We start from the raw sequence: 24,433 nt of genomic DNA on the forward strand, positions 1-24,433 counted from the left end.
TCTTTTAATATTTTTATTAAATCTTTCAGAATTTAATATGCATTTAATCATGTTTACCCCTTCTCCCCACCTCCGTACTCACTCAGCTTAATGGCCTCTTTACTTTTTTAAACACAAATCCAACATGCACTGCTTGAATACTCTTGAAGTTGGTATTACTCCCAAGTCATGGTCATCACCCCCTTAAACAAAATGGACCCTCCTTTCAGTAGCTATCAATAACCAATCATGCCTCAGCTAGGAGTGACATCATGCCTACCTCCCCCAAACTATGCTTGGGTTTTATCTAGCTTATACCTTCTGCTATAACCACTGTGAGTTTACTCTCACAACTACAGTTATACTGATGTTTCTGTAAATACTATGATCTCTTTGGAAAACACAATTTTATTACAGTCTACCACTTCCGGCTACTACATTTTTTCTGGCCCTTCTTCCACCAGGATCCCTGAGTTTTGGGAGGAGGGCCTGCCGTATAAATGTTCCATTGAGGACTGAGCAGTTCACAGTTTCATGTTCTTTGAACATTTGTAAGCTTCTTTGGTAATTACCAGCTACGTCAAAAAGCTGCTTCTCAGATAAGAGCTGGGATATCCACCAACCTCTGAGTATAGCGGTAAATCAATAGGAGTATGCTGAATACTGGGTCTACTTAGTAGAACATGAGTACTAGCTTCTCCCTGTACCGTATAACCTATGTAGCCGCAGCCTCTTGGTCATAATATTGGTATCAGATATAGATTAAAGCGTGTGGATAGGGCCGTAAGTACAATCAAATATCTTTAGTTACTCCTAGAACCGTACTCTTGCACAGTGGATATATATGATTGGCAAAACCTTAGGAAAATTAACTGATTGAAAAATTAATAAATTAATTAATAAAGTCAGGGATCATTAGGGTGATTACTGAGGAAATACAGAGAACTCCAAGGACATAGTTTAAAGCTCTAGATAAATTTATATGTGTATGTATGCCTGTGCCTTAAGCAATTGATTATGACACACCCCAGGATATCCCATCCCTACCCCCTGTGCATCTTATGCTAGAAATTCATTATTGCTTTTCAGCCATTTTTCTTAAGAAAATACTTCTGTCTCCAGTTGTCTTCTTTATGGATTGTAGTAGGTCATGTGGATTGTCGCACAGATGAGAAGTGTTTTATCCTTTTTTTGTGTGTATTGCTTTTTATTCTTTTTGGTGGGGTTACTTTTTCTGTTTTCTCTTGTTGCATTTTCAAGTATACCAATCTACACTAGCTAATCTGCTATTAATCCCTTCTGGTGTGTTGTTCATCTCAGGCATCATGCTTTTGATCTCTAAGTTAAGTTTGGATTTTTGTAAAATTATCTTGTGTGTCTATTTATTTTTGAACATATAAATGCACTTATAATATGTATTAATGTTCTCAATTTTAAAATCTTTACTAGTTCTGGATATGTTACAGTTAATTATGTTGAATGAATTATAGATTTGTGTAAAACAATAAGAAGTAATAGAGAAATTTTATTTGCCACTTAATTAGTTTTTCTCAATGGTGGTAACTTCTGAAACCATAGAAACAGATCACAAGTAGAACAAAGTAGATCTCATTCAGTTTTATTTGTCATGAAGTATATGGAGGGGTTCTGTCTGTGCATGAGTGTGTGTGTGTGTTTCTGTGTCTATACATATAAGTGTGTATGGTATAAATGCATATATGTGTATGGGGGTGTATATATGTATGTATGTATATACTAACATCAGAATTTCTTAATTTATTCCGTAAACAAGGAAGAACAGCCCCCTCCTTTTTTAAACAAAATCAATATTATACTGATATCAAAATCAGACAAAGGTCTACCTAAAAAAGAAAACCTTAAGTAACATAATTGTAAGAATTCTCAATAAAATAATTGCAAACTGAACTTAGCGCACCAGAAAAAGTATCTACCCTAATCAAGTCATCCTAAATGTGGTAAACTAGACCCAGAAAGACAAACACAGTATGTACTCAGTTACGGGTGGATGTTAGCTGTTAAGAAAAAAATAATCGGGCTACAGTCCACAGACCCAGAAAAGCTAAGTAACGAGTGGCGCTTTAAATGGACTCATGGATCTCCCTAGGAAGGGGGAAAGAATAGATTTTGTGGGTGCACTGGAGGTCAGAGGGAATGGGAACAGGAAGAATCAGGTGGAGAGAATACAAGGAGAAGCAACTAAGAGGGGCATTTAGGGGCGATGTGGAAATCTAATACAGTGGAAACTTCCTGGAATCTATGAGGCTGACGCTAGCCAGGACTCCTAGTAATAGAAGGTATGGAGCCTGAATCATCCATCTTCTCTAACCAGACCAGGCTCTCAGTGGTGCTACTAAAACAAAACCTGTGACCCACAACCTAATCTGTCTGAAGGATGCACTGAGGTATTGGTGGCTTCAGAGCGTGTGAGAGTGGCCAATGAGTTTAACTTGAGGCCCAATCTGTGAGAGGAAGCCCATGCTCAGTACTGCCTGGATATCCAGGATCCTAGAGCTAAATGGCTCAGAGACCTGGGGAAGGACCAAACACAACTTGCCGAAAAGAAAAGAAGTCAATGAAATGATTCTTTGTGATACTCTGCTATACCCACAGATGGGCATCTAGGCCAATCATCAGAGAGGCTCCTCGAGCAGCTGATTAGAGCAGATACGGAGACCCACACTCACGCATAAGGTAAAGCTCAAGGAAGCCCACAGAAGAGTGGGAAAAGGATTGTAAGAACCATATTGTAAGACACCAGAAGAATACAGTCCACAGAATCAAATAAACAAAGCTCACAGGGACTCGCATAGACTGAAGCAACAATTACATCATCTGCATGGGTGGCTCTAGGCGCTCTGCATACCTGTTTTTGTTGACTCCTAAAAGGGAGAGTAGAGACTATCTCAGATGGTTTTGCCTGCTTATGAAACACTTGTCCTCCTACTGGTTGCCTTGTCCAGCTTTGGTATGAGGGTGTAAGCCAAGTATCACTGCATCTTGTTATGCTGTGTTCACCTGACATCTCTGGGAGGCCTGTAGTGGACCTGGGGCAGAGAGGAGATAGGGGGTGTGGGAGGAGGGAAGGGAGGCTGTGGTTGGGATGTACTGTATGAAAAAAAAAAATAACAAGGACAAAATACACTCCCTGGAATCCCCAACAAACAAGAGTTTACTAGGATACACTTGTTTTCAACAAAAAGAAACAGTGGAAAGAAACAAAAGCTTTTTGCACATTTAGAAGTGAAAATGAGATACAGATCTAAAGGTAGAATTCTCAAAGAAAATAATGGCTGAGAAACGCTTCAAAATTTTTTTCAACATCCTTAGTCATCAAGGGAGTGCAAATGAACAAACACTACCTTGATATTCCACCATACTAGCCAGAAACCAGGAACAACCAGACCCAGAAAGATAAATGTTGTGTATTCACTTATAAGTAGATGTTAACCATTAAATAAAGGATACCAAGCTACAATTTATACACCCAGACAGGTTTGACATAGAGGAGGGACTAGAAGAGATGCATAGATCAGTCTGGGAGGGGAAATAGATTTTTTTGTGTGTAGGGACTGAAGTGAAGACTGGGATGAGAATAGGAAGAGCAGATAGGAAGGGGACACGGTGATGGGATTGGGGAGCACATGACTACAGAGTCAACAGGGGCATTTAAGGGAGGTATGGAAGCCCAGTGCAGTGGGAATTTCTTGTAATGTATGAAGGCAACCCTAACACAGTCTCTATGAGAGAAAAGAAACCCCAACTGCCTTTTGTAATCAAATGAAGCTTCCAATACTAGCACTGGGTGTCATCCAGTCTTAGCTCTTTATACTTCCACAGTACACTTCTGGTATTATTATTGAAATTTTTAATTTCCATTTCAAATGTTATGCTCATTCCTGTTTTTCCCTCTAGAATCCGGATCCCATCTCACCCTCTCCCACCCTCCAACTCCCTCCCACCTCCCCGCCCTGGCATTCATCTACTCTGGGGCATCCAGCCTTCACAGGACCAAGGGTCTCTCTTCCTGTTGATGCCTGATAAGGCATCCTCTGCTACATATGCAGCTGGAGCCATTGGTTGTTCCATGAGTACTCTTTCATAGGTGGTTTAGTCCATGGGAGTTCTGGGGGTCTGGTTGGTTGATATTGTTCTTCTTCCTATGGGGTTGCAAACCCCTTCAGCTCCTTTAGCTTGTCTCTAACTCCTCCATTGGGGACCCTGTTCTCACTCCAGTGATTGGCTGAGAGAATATGTCTCTCTTTCAGGATCTGGCAGAGTTTCTCAGGAAACAGCTATATCAGACTCCTCTCAGCATGCACTTTTAAGCATCCACAATAGTGTCTGGGTTTGGTGACTATGTGGGATGGATCCCCAGGTGAATCAGTCTCTAGATGGTCTTTCCTTCACTCTCTGCTCTACACTATGTCTTTGTATTCCTCTTGTGAGTATTTTGTTCCCCCTTCTAAGAACTGAAGTACCCACACTTTGGTCTCTCTTCTTGAGCTTCATGTGGTCTGTGGGTTGCACCTTGGGTATTCTGAGCTTTTGGGCTAATATCCACTTATCACTGAGTGCATACCATGTGTGTTCATTTGTGATTGGCTTACCTCACTCCAGATGATATTTTCTAGTTCCATCCATTTGCCTACAAATTTCATAATGTCACTGTTTTTAATAGCTGAGTAGAACTTTATTGTGTAAATGTACCACATTTTCTGTATCCATTCTTCTGGACATTGGGCTGTTTCCAGCTTCTGGCTCTTATAAATAAGGCTGTTATGAACATGGTGAAGCATGTGTCCTTGTTATATATTGGAGCATCTTTTGTGTATATGCCCAGGAGTAATATAGCTGGGTGCTCGGGTAGTAAATAATATGTCCAATCTTCTGATCTTAGCTATTCTGACTGTTATAAGGTGGAATCTCATGGTTGTTTTGATTTGCATTTCCCTGATGACTAGGGATGTTGCAGATTTCTCAGCCATTTGATATTCCTCAGTTGAGAATTCTTTGTTTAGCTCTGACCCCCATTTTTAATAAGGTTATTTGATTCTCTGGAGTCTAACTTCTTGAGTTCTTTGTATGTTTGAGATATTAGCCCTCGATCAGAAGTAGGGTTGGGAAAGATCTTTTCCCAATATGTTAGTTGCCGTTTTGTCCTAATCACAGTGTCCTTTGCCTTACAGAAGCTTTGCAATTTTATGAGGTCCCATTTGTTGATTCTTGATCTTAAAGCATAAGCCATTGGTGTTCTATTTATGAATTTTTCTTCTGTGTTCAAGGCTCTTCTCCATTTTCTCTTCTATTAGTTTCAGTGTATTTGTTTTTATGTGGAGTTGCTTGATCCACTTGGACTTGAGCTTTGTACAGGGGATAAGAATGTACCAATTTGCATTCTTCTACATGCTGACCTCCAGTTGAACCAGCACCATTTGTTGAAAGTGATATCTGTTTTCCTCCTTTATCAAAGATCAAGTGACCATAGGTGTGTAGATTCATTTCTGGTTCTTCAATTCCATTCATTGATCTAACTCTCCATACCAGTACCATGCAGTTTTTAAAACGGTTGCTCTGTAATGCAGCTTGAGGTTGGAGGTGGTGATTTTCCCCAAAGTTCATTCATTGTTGAGAATAGTTTTCACTATTCTTTGTGTTTTGTTATTCCAAATGAATTTGAAAATTGCTCTTTCCAACACTATGAAGAATTGAGTTGGAATTTTGATGGGATTGCATTGAATCTGTAGATTGCTTTTGGCAATATGGCCAGTTTTACTATGTTGGTCCTGCCAGTTCATTAGCATGGGAGATCTTTCCATCTTCTGAGGCCTTCTTCAATTTCTTTCTTCAGAGACTTAAAGATCTCGTCATACAGATCTTCACTTTATTGGTTAGAGTCACACCAAGGTATTTTATATTATTTGTGACTATTGTGAACGGTGTCATTTCCCTGACTTTTCTTTAGCCTGTTTATCCTTTGAATAGATGAAGGCTACTGATTTGTTTGAGTTAATTTTATACCCAGCCACTTTGCTTAAGTTGTTTATCAGGTTTAGGAGTTCTCTGATGGAATTTTTGGGATCACTTGAACATACTGTCATATCATCTGCAAATAGTGATATTTTGACTTCTTCCTTTCCAATTTGTGTTCCTGTGACCTCCTTTTGTTGTCTAATTGCACTGGCTATGGCTTCAAGTACTATATTGAATAGGTAGGGAGACAGTGGGTAGCCTTGTCTAGTCCCTAATTTTAGTGTGATTGCTTCAAGTTTCTCCTCATTTAGTCTGATATTGGCTACTGGTTTGCTGTATATTGCTTTTACTATGTTCAGGTATGGACCTTGAATTCCTGATCTTGAATTTTGTCAAATGCTTTCTCAGCATCTAATGAGATGATCATGTGTGCCCCCCCCCCGGGTTTGTTTATATAGTGGATTATATTGATGGATTTCAATATAGTGAACCTTCCCTGCATCCCTGGTATGAAGTCTACTTGATTATGATGGATGAGTATTTGGATGTGTTCTAGAATCAGATTGTAAGAATTTTACTGAGCATTTTTGCATCAATATTCATAAGGGATATTGGTCTGAAGTTCTCTTTTTGTTGGATCTTTGCATGGTATAAGCATAATTGTGGCCTCATAGAACAGATTGGGCAGTGTTCCTTCTCTTTCTATTTTGTGAAAGAGTTTAAAGAGTGTTAGTATTAGGTCTTCTATGAAGGACTGATCGAATTCTGCACTAAACCCATCAGGTCCTGAGCTTTTGGGTTCGGGTTGGGAGACTTTTAAAGACTGTTTCTATTTCTTTAGGGGTTATGTGACAGTTTAGATGGTTTATATGATCCTGATTTGACTGTGGTACTATCTTTCTCAAAAATATTTCTTCCAGATTTTCCAGTTTTGTTGGATATGGCCTTTTGTAGTAGGATCTGATTTTTTTTTTTAATTTCCTCCATTTCTGTTCTTATATCTCCCTTTTTATTTCTGATTTTGTTCATTTGGATGCTGTTTGTGTGCCCTCTAGTTAATCTTATCAATCTTGTTGATTTTCTCAAAGAACCAGCTCCTGGTTTTGTTGATTCTTTGTGTAGTTCTTTTTGTTTCTACTTGATTGGTTTCTGCCTTTAGTTTTGATTATTTCTTGCCATCTACTCCTCTTTGGTACATTTGCTTCTTTTTGTTCTAGAGCTTTCAGATGCACTGTTAAGCTGCTAGTGTATATAGATAGAATACATAGATTTAATTCAGTGTTTTTGTATCTGCTGAGGTTTGTTTTGTGTCTAAGTATATGGTTGATTCTTGAGATGGTACTATGAGGTGCTGAGAAGAAGATATATTCTTTTGTTTTAGTATGAAATCTTCTGTAGATATCAGTTAAATCTATTTGGTTCATAACTTCTTTTAGTTTCATTGTGTCTGTTTAGTTTCTTCTCCCATGATTTTTCCATTGATGAAAGTGGGGTGTTGAAATCTCCTACTATTATTGTGTGAGTTTCAATGTGTACTTTGAGCTTTAGTAATGTTTCTTTTACAAATGTAGGTACCCTTGCATTTGAGGCATAAATGTTCAGAATTGAGAGTTCATCTTGGTAGATTTTTTTTCTTTGTTGAGTATGTAGTGTCCTTTTTTTATGACTTTTGATTGAATGTCTACTTTGTTGGATATTAGAATGACTACTCCAGCATTTGGGGGGGGTAACATTTGCTTGGAAAATTTTTGCCAGCCTTTTACTTTGATGTGGGATGGGAGTGCTGGTGGAGTGGGTAACCTGGAAGTGGGATATCATTTGAGATGCAGACGAAATGAATGACTAATAATAATAAAAATCCCTTTATCCCCCCTCCACCTTATTCCTCCTATTGCCATCCCAACCACCCCCAGTCCACCTGAAGAATCTGTTCTATTTGATTTTCCCAGTGAGATTCATGCATACACCCCTAGAACTCAGTCTGTGGATTATAGCATGATTATTTTTTACTGAATAGTTAATGTCCAAGTATACGTGAGTACACACTATGTTTGTCTTTGTGGGTCTAGTTTACCACACTCAGCATGATTTTTTTTCTAGTTCCATCCATTTGCCTTATAGATTTCATGTCATTTTCCCTAACAGCCGAGTAATAGTACATTGTGTAAATGTACCACATTTTCTTTATCCATTCTTTGCTTGAGGATAAGCAAAGTAGGTTGTTTCCAAGTCCTAGCTATCATGAATAAACCTGCTGTGAACATAGTTGAGCAGGTGTTCTTGTGGTTGGATGTAGCAACTTTTACATATATGCTCATGAGTACTACAGCAAGATTTTGAGGTAGATGGGTTCTTGATTTTCTGAAAAACCATTATAATTGATTTTCAAAGTGGCTGTACAATTTTTCCCTGGTACCAGCAATGGAAGAATGTTCTCCTTGTACCACATCCTTGCCAGGATGAGCTGTAACTTGTGTTATTGATTTTACCCATTCTGACAGGTGTAAGATGAAATATCAAAGTTTTGATTTGCATTTCTCCGATGGCTAATGATGCTGAACATTTTTTAAGTGTTTCTCAGCCATTTGAGATTCCTCTACTGACAACTGTCTGCTTTAGGTCTATAACCTAGAGCTAATTTTACTTTGATTGTTTGGTCTGTTGATGTCTAGAATCTCAAATTTTTCACATATTGGATATTGGCTTTCTATAGAAAATGGAAATTTTTAGGCTATTGAAAATCTTTTTTCATTCTGTAGGCTACTATTTTGTTCTGTTGACAATGTCCTTTTCCTTCCAGAACCTTTTCAGTTTTATTTAATAATTGTTGCTCTCAGTACCTTTTCTATTAGTGCTGTGTTCAGAAAGTTGTCCTGTGCCGATGAAATATGCTTAAGGCTGTTCCCCACTTTCCCTTCTTTCAGGTTCAGTGAGTATATCTGGCTTAATATTGAGGTCTTTGATTCGCTGAGTTTTTGTGCTGGCCAATAAATAAGCACTGTTTGTTGAACATGGTTTCTTTTTTCCTTTATGTCCATTGGCTTATCAAAACTCAGCTGTACAGATTTATGTCCGGGTCTTCAATTCAATTCCATTGATCAACATGTCTGTTTTAATGTCAGTACCATGTGGAATTTGGTTTTAGTTTGGGTTTTGGTTTGTGTATTTGTTTGTTTAATTATAGCTCTGTAATACAGCTTAAAAGCAGGTGTGGTGATACCTTTAAAAGTTCTTTCATTGTTCAAGATTGTTTTACCTATGCTGAGTCCAAACAACGCTGTATATATATATATATATATATATATATATATATATATATATATATATATATGGATATGGATATGTAAATGTATATGTATATGTGTATGTATATGTTTGGGGGGCCTCATATCAGCTGGAGTATGCTGCCCTGTTGGTGGCTCAGTGTCTGAGCAGTCTTAGGGCTCCAGTTAGTGGAGACTGCTGGTCTTTCTATAGGGTTGCCTTTCTTCTCACCTTCTTCCAACTCTTTCCTAATTTAACCTCAGGGGTCATCAGCTTCTGTCCATTGGTTGGGTGTAGATATCTGCATCTGACTCTTTTAGTTGCTTGTTGGGACTTTTGGAGGTCAGTCTTGCTAGGCTTCTGTAAATACACCCATAGCATCAGTGATAGTGTCAGACCTTGGAGCCTTCCCTTGATCTGGCACCAAATTTGGGCCTCTCACTGCACCTCTTACACCAATGGGATTTGCCAAAGGAGGCAGAGGCAGGAGCATCATGAGTTCAAGGCCACCATGGGCTGCACGTAGTGACTGATTTTTCTATTTTAAGCCATCCCTGCATCTATGGGATGAAGGATACTCCAATATGGTAGGTGATCATTTTGGTATGTTCTTAGATTCAGTTTGTGAGAATTTTGTTGACTATTTTTGCATCTATGTTCATGCAATTCATAATTCTCTTTCTATGTTGAGTCTTTGTATGGCTTAGCTATCAGGGTGACATAACCGCATAAAATAAATCTGGCAGTGTCCTTCTGTATGTATTGTATAGTGTGTATAGTTTGAGGAGTCGAGGCATTAGCTCTTCTTTAAAAGTCTGGTATATAAACATAATAAAAGCAATATACAGCAAACCAACAGCCAACATCAAACTTAATGGAGGGAAACTTGAAGCAATCCCACTAAAATCAGGGACTCGACAAGGCTGCCCACTCTCCCCCGACTTATTCAACATAATACTGGAAGACCTGGCCGGAGCAATTAGACAACAAAAGGAAATCAAAGGGATACAAATCGGAAAGGAAGGAGTAAAAACATCACTATTTGCAGATGCCATTATAGTGTACTTAAGCGACCCCACAAATTCCACCAGAGAACTCCTACAGCTGATAAACAAGTTCAGCAAAGTGGCCGGATATAAAATTAACTCAAACAAATCAGTAGCCTTCCTATATTCAAAGGACAAACATGTGGAGAAAGAAATTAGAGAAAAGATACCCTTCACAATAGTCACAAAAAATATGAAATACCTTGGTGTGACTCTAACTAAGCCAGTGAAGGACATGTATGACAAGAATTTCAAACCTCTAAAGAAGGAAATCGAGGAAGATCTCAGAAAATGGAAAGATCTCCCATGCTTATGGATTGAAAGGATCAACATTTTAAAAATGAACATCTTACCAAAAGCAACCTACAGATTCAATGCAATTCCCATCAAAATTCCAACCCAATTCTTCATTGAGTTGGAAAGAGCAATGTGCAATTTCTTCTGGAATAACAAAAGACCTAGAATAGTGAAATCCGTCCTCAACAACAAGAAAACAACTTTGGGAATCACTATCCCTGACCTGAAGCTATATTACAAAACAATTGTGCTAAAAACTGCATGGTACTGGTACAGAAATGAGCAAGGGGATCAATGGAATATAATAGAAAATCCAGAAATGAGTCCTCAAGTATATGGTCACCTGATTTTTGACAAAGCTGCTGTAAACATTCAATGGAAAAAGGACAGCCTCATCAACAAATGGTGTTGGACTAACTGGCACTCAGCATGCAGAAGAATGAAAATAGACTCTTTCTTATCTCCTTGTACAAAGCTCAAGTGCAAGTGGATCAAAGATCTCCACATTGAACCAGGTACACTGAAACTAGTAGAAGAGAAAGTAGGGAAAACCTTAGAACACATAGGCACAGGAGCCTTTTGTGCCACACCCAAACATGGCGCCGGCTTCAGCAGAGAACTCAGCAAACAGAGCTGTTGCCCAGCCAAGAAACTTAATGCACATGTGCCACATATGTCATAGCCCACTCTCGGGGCATACTATTGAGTTACTGGAGGGCGCACCAATCAGGTAGCTACACGAATCTCCTGGGCATATGTAAGCAATGCTTTTCTCTCCCATGAGGGGAAGTCCCCTGCTCAAAGGAGAAGTTGAGAGGAGATCCCCTGCTCAGAGTATTGTACAATAAAGGTTGTTCACAGAAGAATCCTGTGGTTGCACGCCTTTTCCTACCAGAGGAAAGCGTGGGCATAGGAATTCATCTATTTCCTCCAGATTTTCCAATTTTGTGGAGTATAAGTTTTTGTAGTAGGATCTGATGATTTCTTGAATTTCCTCAGTTTCAGTTGTTATGTCGCCACTTTCCTTTCTGATTTTGTTAATTTGTATACTCTCTCTTTGCCCTCTAGTTAGTCTGGCTAGGGGTTTATCAATCTTGTTGATTTTCTCAAAGAACCAACTCTTGGTTTTGTTGATTTTTTTCAATGGTTCTTTTTGTTTCTATTTGGTCTATTTCTTCCCTAATTTTGATTATTTCTTGGCTTCTACTCTTCTTGGGTATATCTGCTTCTTTTTGTTCTAGGGCTTTTAGCTGTGCTGTCAGGTTGCTGATGTAAGCTCTCTCCAGTTCCTTTTTGGAAGCACTTAGGGCTATGAGTTTGCCTCTCAGTACTGCTTTCATTGCATCCCATAGGTTTGAGTATGTTGTGTTTTTGTTTTCATTGAATTCTAGAAAGTCCTTAATTTCTTTCTTTATTTCTTCTTTGACCCTGCTATCATTTAACAGAGCGTTGTTTAGTTTCCATGTGTACGTAGGCTTTTTGTTGTCTTTGTTGTTGTTAAAGACCAGCCATAGATCATGGTGATCTGAGAGGATGCATGGGAGTATTTCAATCTTCTTATATCAATGGAGGCTCCTTCTGTGTCCAATTACGTGGTCAATTTACGAGAAGGTGCCATGGGGTGCTAAGAAGAAGGTGTATTCTTTTACTTTAGGATGATATGTTCTGTATATATCTATTAATTCTAGTTGGTTCAAAGTCTCTGCTAGTTTTGCAGTGTCCTTGTTGAGTTTCTGTTTCCCTGATCTGTCCATTGGTGAGAGTGGGGTATTAAAGTCTCCCACTATTATTGTGTAGGGTGAAATGTATTTTTTGAGCTTTAGTAGGGTTTCTTTTATGAATGTGGGTGCTTTTTTATTTGGAGGATATATGTTAAGAATTGAGAGTTCCTCCTGACAGATTACCCCAGTAATGAGTAAAAAGTGTCCTTCCTTATCTTTTTTGATAACTTTTGGTTGGAAATTTACTTTATTCGATATTAGAATAGCCACTCCAGCTTGCTTCTTGGGGCTGTTTGCTTGGAAGTTTTTTTCCCACCCTTTTACTCTGAGATAGTGTCTGTCTTTGTCTCTGAGATGAGTTTCCTGTATGCAGCAAAAGGCTGGATTTTGTTTATGTATCCAGTCGGATAGTCTATGTCTCTTTATTGGAGAGTTGAGTCCATTTATGTTAATAGATATCAAGGAATAGTTGTTTCTGTTTCCTGCCATTATTGCTTTTTTGGGTTGAGTTGTGTCTGTGTTTTTTTCTTCTTTTAGTTTTCTTGTTTAGGAGTTTTCTTGTTTTTACTAGGCTGTATTTTCCCTCATTGTATTGGGTTTTCCACCTATAATTCGTTGTAGTGCTGGGTTTGTGGTCAGATATTGTGTAAATTTTGATTTGTCTTGAAATATCTTCATCTCTCCATCTATGGTGATTAATAGTTTTTCTGGGTATAGCAGTTTGGGCTGGCACTTGAGCTCTCTTAGGGTCTGCATGATGTCTCAACAGAGACTAGCTTTCATAGTCTCTGTTGAGAAATCGGGTATGATTCTGATTGGTCTGCCTTTATATGTTACCTGACCTTTTTCCCTTACTGCTTTTAGTATTCTTTCTTTGCTTTTGGCACTTGGTGTTTTGACTATTATGTGTCGGGAGGTATTTCTTTTCTGGTCCAACCTATTTGGAGTTCTGAAGGCCTCTTTTATGCTTGTGGTCATCTCATTCTTGAGGGTAGGGAAGTTTTCTTCTACTATTTTGTTGAAGATATTTACTGTGCCTCTTAGTTGATACTCTTCTCCCTCTTCTATTCCTATTATCCTTAGTTTCGGTCTTCTCATTGTGTCTTGGATTTCCTGGACATTTTGGGTTAGGAGCTTTTTGTTTTTTGCATCTTCTCTGGCTGTTTTGTCTATGTTTACAATGTTGTCTTCTGCCCCGAGATTCTCTCTTCCATCTCTTGTAATCTATTGGAAATGCTTGCTTCTGTGACTCCTGATTTTTTTTTTTTTTTTTTTTTTTTTTTTTTTTTTGGTGTTCTGCCTCTAGGGTTATCTCTTTTAGTGTTTTCTTTATTCTGTCAGTTTTCGTTTTAATTTCCCTCTTCCATTTCTTCATTTCTTTGGTTCTGTTTTCCTCTAGTTCTTTGAGTTCTTTGAGTGTTTTTCTTGTTTCCTCTTTAAAAGCTTCTGAATCTGTTTGCTTTTCCTCCTGTTCTTGTTTAAGTATCTCTATCAGCATCTTGAGGTATGATTTCAGGTCTGCATCTTCTTTTTCTGGAGTGTTTGGAATTCCGATGTTTGCTGTTATGGGAGAGCTGGGTTCTGGTGTTGCCAGGTTGTCTTGGTTTCCTTGGGATATACTCTTTCGCTTTCCTCTTGCCATTTTGTTGTCAGTGATATGTTCTCGCCTTTCCCTTGTATCTAGTCTGTGTCCCTGGATCTCCACTGGTTCAGGTGGCAGATGGGCCCAGCCCTGTTCTGTGCCTCAGAGTCGCAGGGTGGGAACAGAAGTTCCAAAGTTCTATTCCTGGGCGCTGGATCAGGCCGGTCGGAGGGCGCGCTCCGCGTGCGCACTCTGCAGCCTGGCCGCCCAGATCTCCCACTCACCAGTTTCTCAACCCCTAGGGGTTGGTGGTCCGCGTGGCAGATGGGCCGGGCTTTGTTCTGCACTCTGAAGTCGCCGCCGGGTGGAAACAGAAGTTCCAAAGTTCTGTTCCTGGTCCCAGTTTTTCAGCCCTAGGAGCTGGTGGTCCGCGCGGCAGATGTCATATCAATATTTTGGACTTGAAATATTTTTTATGGAATTCAGTGAATTCTCTCATTTACCAGTGACCATTCTTTACCTTTTAGGCTGCTCTGATCAGTCTGAGATGTAGCCATAGCCCTCTACTATCCTTACCCTTGGAAAGTAGACTAGCTCCATGCTCTTCTAGCATTCCATGCTAATCTCTACCATAGCCAGGACCATTAAATGTTAACTTGGCTATCTAACTTCTCCCCTTTCCCGTCACATGTAGCAAATACCTCAAGTTGTGAACTGTGTTCTCCTCGTGTTTGAGTTTCCAATGGCCGTCAGAGTGCTTCGCACAATTTAGTATAACTTAACACTTAGTGGAGATGTAGAAAATAATGGCTGGGAGGTTCTCTGTAATCACTGACTCAAAAATCACAAAGCTAATGGCCAACCCAGCATCATTAGTAAAACAATTACCTGTGTACTTATGGCTTTTAACTAGTTTGATGGTGTTCTTGTACATACAGAATGTGTGCTGGCCTTCAGAGAGTCACCCTTCAGCCTTTTAAGAAAATAAAAATATAGCTTAAATAATGAATAGAAATTAATTTTTCCTCTTACCGGGGCTAAAATAGTGGCTTCAGCCCTTATCTCAAAGTTCTTTCTATTGCAGAAGTTGGAAACCTAACCGCCTACAGAGGCCAGAATGGTGGAATGAAACAGGAAGGCACTGAAGCGAGCTGGAGAGCCAAGCCCTTTCTGGAGGAGCAGCCACTGCTCTGCTCCAGATAACCGTGGCCAGGCAGGAATGTTCACCCACTCTTACAATACTCACTGTCCAGTTTCTCAGGTAAACAGGAATTGTATTTCTTTCATTCAAGTCTTTTGATTTAAAGATTGCCAATTAATTTTCTATTGTTGATATTATCATTTATAAAACCTGTATAAACCAACACTTTTGTGAGTGGGGTTTGATACAAAGTCCTGTTTGTAACCAGTATATCGCTTTAATTTTTTTGTAAGAGACTTTTATTTTCTTCAGGTTTGCCTTTATCCTATGAGTTGCTTTATGCTTTCTGTTGGGCTTTTGAAGCTGCCTTCACAATTTTTAACTTGACTACTTTGTGCTCAAGTTCTCTTTGGTAAGCACATTTTTACGGACCCTCTCAGCATTCCAATGAGTATCAATACCATGCAAAAATTACTCTCGTTCAAAACGTATGATCTCACACAACATCCATAGACGTCACTACTCATTTTGCTTCTGGTGTTTGAGCTTAAGCACAATAAAAGATCATTTATCATGTAGCTTGTGTGCTTTAGGGGGGTCCTTTTCTAAAACACATACCAAAGCTCTCTTCATCTTGTTCGTTGAAAGAACTTATTAGAAGTTTTATTAGACCACAATTATATAGCATCTAATTATGTTGTCTGGAAATTGACTGGACCTGAGTAGCCCTAAGGATGTGTACATATGCTGAATGATTATCTCTCTGACTAAGTGGCTGCAATGTTTTCACTTCAAAGGTAACCTGATTTTCATTTAAATGCTTTTATATTTAAACACAACACCTAACCTGATACTACTGCAAGAAAAAGTGGAATAAATACTTAATGCCATTTGCCGTATAGACAAAGGATGGAATCAGTGTATAGAAGAGAAATCTGAAAAAGCAGATAACAAAAGCAAAAACAGATAGACAGGACTGCACGAACTGAGTGTTGTTTGGACTGTTTTCTTTGTATGTGAAGGAAAACAATCAAAAAGTAGAAAAGGCAACCTACAGAATGGGAAAATGTATTTGCCAACTATACAAACTAAAAATGCTTAATACTATAAACCTATGTTTTTAAAACTATAACAAAATAAGAAATCCAATTTTAAAAGAAAAAAAAAACACTTTTATCAAAACAAGACTTACACGTTAAAACCATAATGAGATGCCACTTCACTCCAGCAAGTGTGGCTATTACTGAAAGACAAAAGGTAACAAGTGCTGATGTGGGTGTGAAAATGAAAACCCTACATACTGTTGGTGAGAAAGCAAACTAATACAACGATCCCCAAAACAAAAGCTAGAGTAGATCAGTTACCTGACAGCAGTCTCATGACTGGGTACATTTCCAAAGGACTGAATCAGTGTGTGGAAGAGACCTCCTTACTTATATGTTGATTGTAGATTCAGAGTGTGCATATGTATATAAAGTAGATGAGTGCATATAAAGAAAACAGTGATACACACACACAGAGGAGGGTGGAATATAGTGCAGCCATTACGAAGAACAAAATCCTATCATTCTCAACAACTTGGAAGATATTACCTGAAGTGCAAGACTTAGACAAAGGCAAATACCGTGTGATCTCGATCATTCATGGTATCTAAAAATAAAAAGATTGATCTCACCGAAGTAAAGAATAGAATGATAGATACCCATGTTATAGTTGGCTGTAGAAATAAGGTTCTGAGAAAGATGTTGGTTAAATGGAACATGATTACATTTAGATAGGGTGGATAAATTTGAAGAGATCTTTTGGGTAACTAGATGATGACTAAGTGGTTATTTTCAACAATAATTTGGCCTGCATGAATTAACCTTCCTCTGAAGTAACCAGAATACTATTCATACAAGGATAAAAATGCAAAAACAACCACTTTTATTTTGTGTGTTATATAAATATGCACAAAGATTTGTTATCATTATTCTTCATGAAAATTTTCATAATATAAAGAAGCAAAAAAGTGGCATAATAGGACTAATATGTAGAAATATATCACAGATAATCTTCCTTCAGAGTAATAGCTTGTTATTTTATAAATAGCCTACGATAACCTATTGTTTTTAAAACTAAATATGCTTAGGGAAAAGTAGCTGAGACCAGTTATTGCTCAGTTTTTATATTAAATAAAAAAGGCATTGTTTACACATGCAGACCCTCCATTTCCACAACCTTTTTTATATTTTTTAAGTTGCAAAAGAAGGCTTTAAGGGAAAGTCCTGGGTTTTGTTTCTTTACTTTGCAGTCAGGTAGAATGGCAAGAATAACCAAGGGCTGTAACTGTTGTAAAAGAAGACAGTATGTTACAAAGACAGTTGCAAAGTCCCGTTCTGCCTCCACCTGATTACCTGTAGGCAAGTGTGTAGGTCATTTTCTTGATGAATAATAAATCTGGGAGGGCTCAGCCCTGGGGGACTGGTGGCAGCCATAGGCAGGGCATTATGCATGGTACAAAATAGCAGGCTGAGCAAGCCATGAGGAACAAGCAGCATGTAATGTCCCTCCATGGTCCTGCTCCAGGTGCCTGCTTTGACTGCAGGACTGTAAGCTGTAAGGTGAAGTGAACCCTCCCTGCACCAAGTTGCTGTGGCCATGGTGCTTATCCAAACAGAAATGAAATAGGACACTACTATAGACTTCAAGTCATACAAAAACTGGAAAGGCGAGAAAGGAAAAAGCGAGTGACATTTTAAAAATGAAACAAATAAGGAATACTTTGGTGATGGGCAAGAAGCTGGGGTGGGAAAATAAAATCCAAACAGAAAAGTAGGAGTGATTCCAGGGGGATTTAGAAGCCAGCAAACAGATAGCCTCAGCTTTTCTTCATTCAGATCATCCAGGGTAAGGGCTTCTCATTCTCTTTATCCTAACCTTCTTTTGGAAAAGAATAAATAAATAAATTGTAATGCACTCATAAGCACAACGTTTGTAAGTGTTTCCTGCTACTCCTGAGGAGCAGAAACCTGTTCTGTGGATACTATACTTAGGTCTTTAAAATAATATTTTTCCAATTATAGAACTGTTTGCTTATTGTACAAAAAAATAAAGTTAAAGAAAATTTGTTCCTGTTACCAAAGAATATATGGTAATTATTTGGCGGACACTAGTATCCTGTTCCTGGGCATTGGTAATTGGGACAGCCTGCTGCTGTCCTGTTCTTACACTGACACTTAAGTGATGGTTCGAATACTATGTTCTAAGCATATAGAAGGTAACTGTTTTCCAAGAACAGGTATAGTATTATAATCTCTGTGTTATGAGGAAATAAGAGTTAAGGCTTACACTAGTAACCAATAGTGCTAACTATCCTCTCAGCTCCATAAGCCAACTCTATCTTAGCCTTCGATATCATTTCCAGTATAGGTTTTAGCTGTGTGGTATTAACAGTTCGGTAGATTTGCAGTTTTCTACACAATCAGTTCAGGCATCCCATCCCTATTCCACAAGGTGTTCCCTACATTCCTTTTCCTGACAGGCCTCAGCCTAGACAGACAGTTGAGCTTCTTTCTGTCCATATTACTTCTCAACTGCAAGGGAGTTAGCTGAGACTGTTGACAAGACAGTGGCATTCCAAGGAAACAGAACGAGAAGCAGGAGGCTTCTTGATGTTTAGAAACAAGCTGTGAGCCGTATTGTGCCTGGTCCCACTTCACTGCAGATCACAAGGCCCAGTGAAACCACAAAAATATACATAATTTAAGATTCATTGATGAGGTAGGTAGGTAGGTAGGTAGGTAGGTAGGTAGGTAGGTAGGTAGGTTGGTTGGTTGGCTGATTGATTTTGGATTTGGGGTTTTGGCTATACAAAACATAGCTTCTCTGTATAAACTTGACTGTCCTGTAACTCTCTGTGTAGACCAGACTGACCACAAATTCACAGAGATCTGCCTGCCACTGCCTCCCAAGTGCTGGGATTAAACCATGAGCCATCACCGCCCAGCAATTTAAGATTTCTATATGACTCAAACATGGAATTTGCTAAGACTTTATAGTCAAAAGTCCTTGTCCTGGTTATAAGCAATAATCTTGGTCATACATGTTATGCTTATTTTGAAGAGTACCAAAACTCTTTTGAGCCTATCTCAAGACCTTAAGATTTGTGACTTATGTTCTTCTTGTATGACTAGCATGTCATTCTTACATAATATAATTTTAATTTTTTAATGTTTTTTCTTTCTTTTGTTCTATGGGTGTTTTGCCTACATGTATGGTTGGTGCCCACAGAGGTCACAAAAGGGCATTGGATTCCTCTCTAGAACAGGAGTTATAGACCATTGTGAACCACCATGAGGGTGTTAGACCCTGCTCCCCTACAGGGGCAGTCAGTACTCTTATTGGCTAAGCCACAAAGGTTGTGAACTTTAATATTTTCTGTTCTGAAAAAGCAGAACATCTAGAATTTGAGAACTGTAGTTGTCAACAGGAAAGATACACTTCTTGAGGATGTTCCAGTATAACAGATTATAACTCTATTATAAGAATAGACTTATGCTGATGTTTGTTGTAGGCAGCAAAGCCTGGAATATAGCTTTTGGGTCTCTTACAGGGGATATATCAAAAAGATATGTTTGCAAGAAGTGGAAACCAAGTCATAACTAGTATAAATAAATAAATAAATAAATAAATAAATAAATAAATAAATAGTATAAGTGTGTTCGTATGCTTCAAAGATTTATTTAAATTGGCAGATGTGATGCTCATAAATAAAATCAATGACTTGAATAAATATGTGAAGACTTACAAGGGCTGGATAGGTACAATAAAGGACACATTTAAATAATTGATATTTTATGAAAAGATAATTTGGGGAAGTATGACCTATGGCTACTCTAACAAGCATAATTTAACAAATAGTAGAAAGGTTGTAGTTATTTCTTTTATTAATCAGTCAAATGATAATTATGTTGTAGTCATTTAGATACACCTCTCTATAGTGTTAATAATGTATTTTATTCCAATGACATTCATTGTTGTACATATGAATGTTGGGATACAAGCACAGATGATTTTTCTGTATGAAACTTACTATCAGTTTGAAAAATGAAGCATTCAGTCTTGCCCATGATAGATGGAATAAACTTCCTACTTATAAATATTTCATGAACCAAGTTTAAATTCATATTAGGAAAAGCTTGGTGATGATGTAGTTGATGACATATCATATAATTTTTACATTTTACTTAACCTACAGTCTCTTCCTGATAATTGAATAATCATTTCCTGTTAGTGCTGTGCTACTGTGTATCTAATTTCATCTAACAAGCACGAGACTAATTAGTCATGTGCATCAATATGGAATATCATCATGCAAAATCCAACTCATTATGTTTACCATTAATTACATTTGTTTGACATTATTCCAGTGACTTAATGACATTTGAAAAATGGCTACTTTCATGATGTCATATTCTCAGATATTTAGTCTTCATAGTTTTTTGAGTACAACTTTTAAAATGCATTTAATAATGCATAATAAGTTTATTCTTAGGTTAACAAGAACATAAGAAGAACAGACTAAAAATGACTGCTATGTTGATAACACCATGTTAAAAATATAAGCATAATTTTATATTGCTGTATTCATTTTCTGGTTTATTAATACAATTATTAATATATTAATAAGGCTGATAGTTCACAATCAAACATACTAGTCTTCATAGAAGCTTTGTCTTCTATACTGATGTTGTTACTCAGAAGTTCTAAGATCCTTAAAGATAAATCTAGAGGACAAAAATACTAGATTATTTTTATAATAAATTTTAATAAAAATTAGATTATTATTAGCGTGCATACACTCATTGGCCTGTTAAAACATCTCTCGTTTTAGACTTGTGATGTTAAAAGGTTTAATAAGTGTAAGTAATAAAATCAGAATATAAAACCATGTTGACTCATATGCACAACTCAATAGGAATTAATATAAGAACTATGAATGTGGGAAGGATAGGGTGAGTCAAGACTAAGAGTCGGTAAATAGATTAATACTGCTAATAACCATAAAACAGGAAGTATCGGGGAATTAATTATGGGTAAAGGAGTGTCCATATTTAATATAAATTATCGGTTTTCAGGGGGAGCAATATCTTACTTAAATTCTGAATGGTCAGAAGAAGCCAGGGCAACAAAGAAATCAAGCCACTGAAATTGCATTCTCTCAAAGCAGATTTTGAGAGACCAGTGTGCATACTGAAAGGAAGCAGGAAAAAAATGAAAACATTGGTGGAATTATACCAGCGATCTTCCTCAGAACATGCATATACATAACTACACACATTTGGTTTCATCCTTGCACAACTGTCTGAGAGATAAATACGGATTAGCCTGAGGCATAAACTGAATCTTAGATCCCAAATGGTAATGACAAGGGGTTAGCTTGAATATCACAGTCTTTTCTGTTTAACCAGCCTTACTGTAGTTTCTTGAAGCCACATAAATAAGATTGGTCTCCATGGGAAAGGAAGGAAGCAGGTTGTGGAATATAGGCTTTTGAAGCATAGTAATAGTAAACGCTAAATGTGTAAGATAGGAGAACACGTTCAGTTTTTATGCTGCCAATTAAGTCCTGGAAGCAAGCAGAGCATACTCCAATATTCTACAGAAGAATGCAGTGTATAGGCATCAGAAGTTTTAGAAACATGACCGTAAGTCCTTTCCCAGGATTTCTTTACACATTTAATGAATGTCTGAAGAACCCAAAACTATATACTTGTATTTTAGCAAAGAATTCTGGGTGGATTATTAAAATTATGTAGTTATATGTGTGGGAACATTAACCAAATTTATTTGTCATTATAAATCTTGGAGAAAAGCTTTATCAACAAATAAATAAAAGTAAATTCCCAAAAATCCATACCAATTACTGAAAGTAATGTTTTGGGAAAATATGTATTTCCATACAAAAGTGTACAAAGGGAAAAATACAAACAGGTAATGATTTAATACCTGAAAAAAAAAAGAAGATCTGGAGAGATGGCTCAGAGTACTTAACTACTTTTGTGGAGAACAAAATGTAGTTTTCAGCACAGACAGCTCAAAACTGTCTAACTCCAGTTCCGACATCCTCCTTTGGCCTCTGCAGGCACGGCACACATGTGTCATGCACGCAGGCAAACCACTCGTACATGAAATAAAAACAAGTAAATTTCATATCTCTGTGTGTGTAGGTATATATAGTTTTCAAGAGAAAAAAAGATACATCAATACATGAAAAATATTTAGAAGCTATACAGTTTTTTTAAGAACAATCAACAGTGTCTGTACAGTTGAAAACATTTGGGCTCAGGGAACAGAATAGTGTTCCTCAGTAGCTCAGCTCTTCAGATAGCTCTCCAACTCTGCCCATTTAGAAATTCACCAAAAAAACTAAAATAAAACCATGAAAGTAGAAGGGAAAGTTGGAAGAAATAGATTTGATAATGGAGAAGAGAGGATAGTGGATAGGGACTTAGACCGAAGATCATTTCATCTGTGTGTGTGTGTGTATGGTTGTGTACATACATGTGTGTATATGATTGCAAAAGAACAAATGATGTTCAGAATCTATCGCCCAACATGGAAATGTTATGCCAGTATATAAATGATTGTATAGTAAGAACAAAATGACAAATGCTGCTTGAATATCATTTAATGTCTGGGTGAGCTTTCTCAGCTGGTACAAGCTTGCCATGCATGCTTGGCAACTTGAGTTATCATTAGAGACCACATAAAAGTCTAAGGACTTCCACACATATGAACGTGTGCCCACATATACACAAGTGTGCACCTAAATTTTAATAAAAATATTAAATGGGTTGAGTCTATATGTCTATGACAGAAATACAAATACCTAAAGAGAAAGGTTTCCGCAAAATTGCCAATTTCTAAAGAGAAAGTTGTTGAATTGTATATAACTGTAATACAGATGTAACAATATACATATTGCTTATGTAGATACATAAAAATTAGCAAATATAGATCAGAATAATGGTTTCCTGAACAGAAAAAAAGGATGAGTCTAGAAAGAGAAATGAAGTGGTAATTGTAGATAGTACTTAACTAGATCAGCGATGTTTTCTAAGTTCTTTATTGAGGGCGACCCCATAGGAAGACCTGCAATCTCAACTAACCTGGAACCCTGAGATCCCTCAGACACTGAGCCACCAACCAGGTGGCTCACACTGACTGGTCCGAGGCCCCCTGACACATATACAACAGATCACTGCCTGGTCTGCCCTCAGTGGGGGAAGATGCGCCTAACCCTTAAGAGACTTGAGGCCCAGGGAGAGAGGAGGCCTGGTTTGGGGAGAAGGGAGACATCCTTTTGAAGACAGGGAGAGGAGGAATGGGATGAGGAACTGTGGGAGGGAGGGTGTATATAACATGGAGCAATGACATGACTATAAAAATAATAATAATAAAGATAATAAAAAATGAAGAAAAAAGCCAAAGATAGTAGTATTCATTTCATAGTGTTACTATGAAGATTCCTAACATTTACTTATCAATTATATTCAGTAAAACCTGACATTTATTATATTGTGACCATCATTATCCTTGTAATATTCATAACAATAGTACCTGTAAAACATAATATGTGCATAATCTATGTTAAAAGTATATGTATATTGAAATCTAACCAAATACACTGTAAAAATAAAGTGGTGATACATTGTTGTTTATTATGGTAAACTATTGTCATGTGCACTTTAACATTTCTAAAAGCAAATAACTGAAATATGCAGTTCTACTCTAGATATTCCACAGTGAAATTATGGCTCAATTCTTAGTTTTTCTCTTCATGCTTTCACATAAGCATCTTAATACAGAATATTACACTAGTTGTTCTGTTGCTCTGTGTGGGGTGCTGCATTCACATGGCTTCTAAACAACAGACGTGTGTTTCTTATCATCCCTAAGTCTGAGAAGTTCAAACTGAAGGCAGCTTTGTGTGCAGTACCTAGTGAGAGCTCCCCTGCTGTTCTTTGCATGCCTGTCTTTTCACTGTAACCTTGCGGAGTTGAAGAGATCCCTCCCAGACCCACTAATCTCCTTCATCAAGCTCTACCCGAGAACTTGATCACCTTTTAAATACTCACTTGATGCCATCATCAGCTAAACCTGAGGGTCAGACATTCATACCATAACACCTGCTATCTTTGTATTCCTAGAAGGTAGCACAATGCTTAATGCTTACTGCTGCTCTTCGAGTCTTAATAAGATATACATAAACACAGTCATAGTCAAACCTGCAATGAAAGGGAAACAGAAAAAATACTGAGCCTGAAAGTGGGTCTTTTATGGGATGGACCCTAGTGATACAGTTAGCAGCCCCAGCCCCACTGGAACTGTTCTTCCCACACCGAATTTTACCAATAACTATTGGGGA

The 24,433-nt window shown here is 37.8% G+C and overlaps 1 protein-coding gene across 1 annotated transcript in view; it reads left to right on the forward strand.

Moving 5' to 3' along the window:
- Nucleotides 1-24,433, forward strand: part of MBD5 (methyl-CpG binding domain protein 5) — a 211,605-nt gene that overhangs the window by 126,531 nt on the left and 60,641 nt on the right. Inside the window, exon 5 of the mRNA XM_080927275.1 lies at nucleotides 14,965-15,141. The gene's annotated coding sequence lies outside the window, so the exon portion shown is untranslated. The remainder of the gene's footprint in view (nucleotides 1-14,964; nucleotides 15,142-24,433) is intronic.

Source organism: Micromys minutus, assembly GCF_963924665.1.
Source record: "Micromys minutus genome assembly, chromosome: 13".
NCBI lineage: Eukaryota > Metazoa > Chordata > Mammalia > Rodentia > Muridae > Micromys > Micromys minutus.